The sequence below is a fragment of the Microtus pennsylvanicus genome, chromosome 7 (genome assembly GCF_037038515.1).
Source record: "Microtus pennsylvanicus isolate mMicPen1 chromosome 7, mMicPen1.hap1, whole genome shotgun sequence".
NCBI classification, from domain to species: Eukaryota; Metazoa; Chordata; class Mammalia; order Rodentia; family Cricetidae; genus Microtus; species Microtus pennsylvanicus.
In genome coordinates this window covers 120,089,225-120,095,861 of record NC_134585.1, presented here as the reverse complement: position 1 = coordinate 120,095,861, position 6,637 = coordinate 120,089,225, and the positions used below count along the sequence as shown (strand labels likewise).

The 6,637-nt window shown below is 42.9% G+C and overlaps 1 pseudogene; it reads left to right on the top strand.

The window, feature by feature from the left end:
* Window positions 1-5,171: 5,171 nt before the first annotated feature.
* Window positions 5,172-6,258, top strand: LOC142854079 (speckle-type POZ protein pseudogene; annotated as a pseudogene).
* The last annotated feature ends 379 nt before the right edge of the window (window positions 6,259-6,637 follow it).

The window sequence follows — 6,637 nt, the reverse complement described above, 5'->3', positions numbered from 1 at the left end:
CTCATGCAGGCTTTAGAGGAAGTGCAGTTGCTAGGAGGCAAGGATTTCTCCAGTGGTGATGGCAGGGAGAGGTGGTCATCCTGGTGAGGAGGGCATGGTGGAGGCAGAGGCAGACAAGCAGCCTGCGTCTCCTGCAGAACTGAGAAATGCAGAGAAAGCCTTCATTTGGTCAACAAAAGGCTTTGATCATACATTCAGGGGTGACCAGGGAGGAATGAGTCATTTATTTGTCCTTTTTCCAAATTTATAGTTCATAAGGTGTCCAGATTGTATTCTTTAATTTTTTTAATGGTTGTTTTAGCACAGAGTACTCAGTTCCTGTGTCCCTTATAAAATGGATAGAGGTATCTAATGTCCTTTTTCTTGCCATAAGCACATTGGCCTTTGTCCAAGGAGTGCCTCTGTTCATTTTCATTTGTCTTTGATCTTCTGTTGCCCAGGCTGCTTATCTGTCTGAGTCCTGTCTTTTTTTTTCTAGTCAAATTTCTTTCTTGTTTATGATCCCTCTGGTTTTCTCTTTCCTCTGCCTCCCACCTTTCTCTTTCTTTCGCTTCCTGCCTCTCTTTTGCTTCACTTTCTCTGTCTCTCATTTAACACTTTCTCTGTCCCCCCAAATTCTGCAAGGTATAATCTTGCAACCTATCTACTTGCTGTATTTTTTTTTATATTTGATGCTGACTGTCCCATGAAGGCCATGGCCATCGCTGCCTGCTGACCTTCAGAGGTTGGGTAAAATGCCTGTAAACCTCCATTAAAAATTTAAGGAACACAGATTTTAACTGGCCCCTGGAGAACCTCTTTTACCTTGGCCGAATTAGTAGTGTGCCTTGCCGCTGAGATTTGCCATGAGCCCAGCATTTTTACTGTCAGTTTCTTCCTTTAAGAATTAATTAGACATAGAAGAATGAAAATAGATCCATATTTATCTCTATGCACAAAACTAAAATCCAAACAAATTCAAGAAGTTAACATAAAGCCAACAATATTGAACCTCATAGAAGAAAAAAGTTTAAAATATATTTTTAAACACAGCCTCAGTGGCATAAACATTGAGAGAAACAATCAATAAATAGGATCTCCAGAACTGAGAAGCATTTTGTACAGCAAAGGATATAATCAACAGAACATAAAAACATATAAGGAACTTAGGAATTTAGTCTTCATAAGAACAAATAATCCAATAAAATTATGTTACAGACCTAAACTGTAAACTCTCAACAGATGAACTTAAAATGACTGAAAGATATTTAAAATTTGCTTAACATCCTTAATCATTGAGGAAATGCAAATCAAACAACTCAGAGATTTTATCTTATCCTTGTAAAAATGACCAAGATTAAAAATATTGTTTGACAATTTATGCTTAAGAGAATGTGGAATAAAAATCCTCCATTTTTGGTAAAAATGCTAACTGATGCAGCTTCTTTGAACATTAATATGATGAATTTTTAGAATTAGGTAACATATTACCTTAAAACTTAGCAATATCCCTTTTGGGCTTTTACATAGCAGAATTATTTTATCATAGACAGAATCTGAAAACAACCCAAAATGTACCTCTTTTATATCAATAATAAATGAGAATCTTTGCCATGTTTTTAAAATAGCTATAAACATTATAAAGAGTCAAAAGGGCCATTTTAACTCAACCTTATCACTCAGCAACACCCCCTTTGCCATTGTAGTGGGTGAGAGGCTTCAGCAGATCTTTGCCATATGGGGCAACTCGGGGGCCCCACTGAATCACAAGCATTGCAAGCAGTCAAGTGTCAAATTTAGATCTAAACATGGGCACATGGGCAAATTAGAAGCTCAGCTGGGCTGTTTACATGGCCCTGGCCCGGGGCCAGGGCTTTTAAAGCAATTGTTCTTGAAGACAGTGTAGTCCTGCATCCATCTAAACAGAGTTGGTGTAGAAAGAGCTGTGGGCAGCTTCCCACCGCTGACCTCCCGGCCACCGGCTAGCTTTACCCAAAATAATTACATGGAAACTGTATTCTTTTAAACACTGCTTGGCCCATTAGCTCTAGCCTCTTACTGGCTAACTCTCACATCTTGATTAACCCATTTCTATTAATGTGTGTAGCACCACGAGATATTGGCTTATCAGGAAGGATCTTAACCTGTCTATCTCAGAGAGGAGAGGCATGGCAACTGCCTGACCCTGCTTTTTTCTCCCAGCATTCTGTTCTGTCTCCTCAGCCTACCTAATTTTCTGTCCAGGAGGTTAGACATGCCAACTGATCTTCAGTCTATGCTGGAATTGGGATGAAGAATTCTCTAATGCCAGTGAGGGAATGGTTTTGCTGCACTGGAGGGCAAGCAGGCAATGAGCAACAGCTTCCTCCATATTTTTAATAGGGTCCTAGGAGGCAGAAGGCGTGGCCCAGCCAGAGGTGTGTCCTCCAGAATATTGATGTGGATTAAAGGTGTGTCCTTCAGGTCTTGAGATAAATGTTTCTGCCTCCAAAGTGTGTCTGTGAAGTGCTGTACCTACTTCAACTTAAGGAAAAACATTTCTCACAGTCGTGTCCTCTGTTTAGGATTATAGTTAATTCCAGGTATAGTCAGGTTCTTTTACTTAGAGTTGTGAAATGTGTTTTCATTCCTGGTGCATATACATTGTTTGTCATCTGCCTGGAGAAGGCTGTTGCAGTCTCCCATCATCTTTAATCTTTGGACAATGCGGCACCAAGATACCCTACAGGATTTCCTACCCAACAACCATAATCTTTCTTGCCTTTATAGTAGAGACTCAATCCAAATTTCTGATGGTGATCTTGCTCCATCAGCCCTCCTAACACTGTTATTTCCTTCTCAGCCTGTTATACTAAGGACATCAGAAGCTCAAAATGGCTTCGGAGAGGTCTGAGCTTTCATTCAATGGAATATTTGTTGTGCTCCAAAGAGAGGCAAGGCCCCCACACCAACATTCACCCTGGAACCAAAACTTCCAGACAAGAAGGACCTAAGGTCATGGGAATGGGAAGCAAAGTTTTTCCCCAGGAGTCGCTAGGGGAGATAGTGAAAGGAGCTATTCCCTTTTCTACCTCTTAATGCCTGGACCAATGGACATGGGCTGAGGAGAAAACTGCCTCCTGCAGAATCCTGACCCAGCACTAGAGGCTGATGGTACTTCTTTAATCTTTCCTTGTGTCTTGAAATGTCCAGTTCATCTTTCTGTCCAGACAGCTGCTTCAGGAAGTTGGGGAACACGGGAATATCAACTGAACATATCATAATGAGATACAATAAGCATAGGCACAAACTCTCATATCAAGGCTGGGGGAGTCGACCAGAAGGAAGAAAAGGTTCCCAAGATCAGACAAACAGGTCAGAGACTCCCCACAGTCCCACTCTTTAGGAGGCCCACAAAAACCCCCGAACTAAAGAACCACAGTGTGCATACAGAGGACATAGTGCTGACCCATGCATCTGTGTGATTGCCTCTTCAGTCGCTGTGAGACCCTATGGTCCCCGTTTTTCTGATTCTGTGAACCCTTTACTGCCATCAGCCGCTGGAAAAAGGCTAACCGATGACAGCTGGGCTAGGCACCAGTCTCGGAGTACAGCAATTTCTTGGGTATCGTTTCATTAACATTTCTGTGTGTGTTTGTGACAGTGAGGACCCTGCACAAACTTCCACAGCTGAGCAGGGCTGGGCTTTTCTAACAGAAACACCACTGGAATCCACAAAGTGATTCTACAATTGTTATTCCTTTTCTATTGTATTGTATTGGGGTAAAATTTTGTCTATGTAACTGAACAAGGGTCCTCTGCAAGAGGAACAATTGCTTTTGCCCACTGAGTCACCTGTCCAGTCCCCACAGAGTTTGGATGAAAAATGTCTTCATTCTCTTCCCCTTCTCTCATAAGAAAACATTCACGTTTGTTTTCTTCTGTGCCCTGAGCCTTTGATCATATGTTCTACACAGTCCTATCCACACAGGTTTCTCCAAAGAAACCCTGTTGGGATGTGCTGGGGGCATTAAATAAACTGAATCCCAGTTTCCAAATCTCTGGACAAAAATAAAACCAGTACAGCAACAGGGGAGAGGTTGCATAGAGTCCATCAGAGTTCATCATGGCTCCTCCCCAACCTGCCATTCTGTAGCACCAAAAATAAAAACCTAGAGATAAATATTGGGGTTCAAACCAACAACCAGAAAAGCAAAGCAGCCAAGTCGCTAGAGACGTCTTTCCTCTATCATGGCTGGATGACCATGGACTAAGCAGACTAAGCCTCTCTCTCTTCCCATTTTACATTACCTCTAGTGCTGGGATTCTCTAGAACAGGGATTGAAGGTGTGAGCCACCACCACCTGGATTCATTTCTACATTGATCGTGTGTAGCACAGAGTAGCCTGGACTCACAGAGATCCTTCTGCCTCTCTCTCCCAAATTCTGTGATTAAAGGTGTGACTCACCATTGTCTGACTTCTAGTGGCTTTAGCAGAAAGACACTAACATCTAATCTACTTCCCAAGACTTGAAGACATACACCTTTAATCCAGATCTAGAAGGTGGAAACACTCCAGAAACTGGACCACACCTTCTGCTGGAAGCACATAAAAGAACATGGAAGAAGGAAGCTATTACTTTTTGCTTGTTTGCCCTCACCTGGCAACAAGTCCACTCCTTCATTGGCATTAGAGAATTCCAGCATAGACTGAGGACCAGTCGGCACGTCTAACCTCCTGGACTGAGTAAGTACTGGATTCTTGGACTCTCTCTTCACAGTTAGCCAATGTGTGATTAGCAGGACTGCATCCCTAAATCATTCTAATGAATCCCCTTTGTTCGGACAAACAGAAAGTCGTTCTCTATGTTCTGTTACTCCAGAGAACTTTAGCACAACATTTTTGATATGAGTGTATGAAATGTTTCAAATTTTCAATTAAATATTAGCTACCTATTGACTTGAGATTCTATCTAGAAAACAGGAACTGACAGAGCAGCCCCTGGTAATCTAAACTAGCTACACTGAAGCTAGTGTAGTCTCTGGATGACTTCAGAGACTCAAGGTACCAACCCATATAAAAGTAAACAGGAGAGAAACAGACACTAAAAATCTAAATACTGTCTATTGTTGTCTCCCACATGATGAAGAGAAAACAAATCCTAATTCTTCATTTGCATCCAGTTTAGCCTCCAAACTATCTCCAGGAAAAATGACAAAAAACATCATAGCCCAGAGCTGGAACTACAAAGTATTCAGTGTCCCGAATTTCTACTGCCAGTGGACCATAGACAACTTCCATTTTATTTTAGAGGAAGAGCAGGGCAGCATTATAAGTCCAAGTTTCTCAACAGGAGACAATGACAACTGGTGTTTGAGACTTCACCCGAACGGGGTCGATGAAGAAAGCTCAGATTACCTGTCAGTTAACCTAAAGCTGCTCAGCTCTCCAAAGAGTGCCATTATTGCACAGTTTCAGCTCTGGATCATCAATGTCAAAGGAGAAAAAACAGAAACTGTCACAAGTCCAAAATCCTTTAGGTTCCTGCCAGGCTATGAAGGGGGTTACAAAATGTTCATCCTCAGAGATTTTCTCTTGGACCATGAGTATTGGCTTCTCCCTGAAGACAAACTCACCCTCTTCTGCAGAGGAATCCTGTACCCAGACTCCCACAAAATCTCTGAGGAAAGCACAAACCCAGAGATCCAGGCTCCAAGATGCACATTGGCAGATGAGCTAGGAGATCTCTGGGAGAATTCCCACTTCACAGACTGCTGCCTGGTGGTAGCTGGCCGGGAATTCCGGGCTCACAAGGCCATCTTAGCTGCTCGCTCTCCAGTTTTCAGAGCCATGTTTGAACATGACATGGAGGAGAGAAGAAACAACTGTGTTGAGATTCATGACCTGGAACCTGAAGTCTTCAAGGCAATGATGGACTTCATTTACACCGGAAAGGAACCAGACCTAGACAGCATGGCAGACACTGTGCTGGCAGCTGCTGATATGTACGACCTAGAGGGTTTGAAGATCCTGTGTGAGAAAGCCCTCTGCAGGAACCTCTCTGTGGAGAATGCTGCCCACACTCTCTTCCTGGCTGACCTCCATAGCACACAGCAATTGAAAACTCGGGCCCTGGGTTTCATTACAGCTCATGCTTCTGAGGTCTCTGAGACCTCAAGTTGGAAGACAATGGTGGATTTATACCCCTACTTGGAGGCTGAAGCATACAGCAAGCACCCTTGCTTCTCCTCGACGTTCTTTACTGGAGTCTCCCCTCAAAGGCCTGAAGCAAACCTAGAACCCTATCAACTGTGAGCTACATGTGTATCCCAGAGGTAGCAACCAGTGCTGCTACCAATGCTGATACCAGGTAGACTATGGAGTACGTGGAGCATTTACACTGAATGTGCTGAGACAAGCTTTAATACTGTTGTATGTGTCGAATGGTATAGCAGTGTATTATTTGTATTTTGATAAGTAAATCTTGACTGAAGACCAGAGACAAAGCTAAAGCCACTAGAGGTCAGACAATGATGAGTCACACCTTTAATCACAGAATTTGGGAGAGAGAGGCAGAAGGATCTCTGTGAGTCCAGGCTACTCTGTGCTACACACGATCAATGTAGAAATGAATCCAGGTGGTGGTGGCTCACACCTTCAATCCCTGTTCTAGAGAA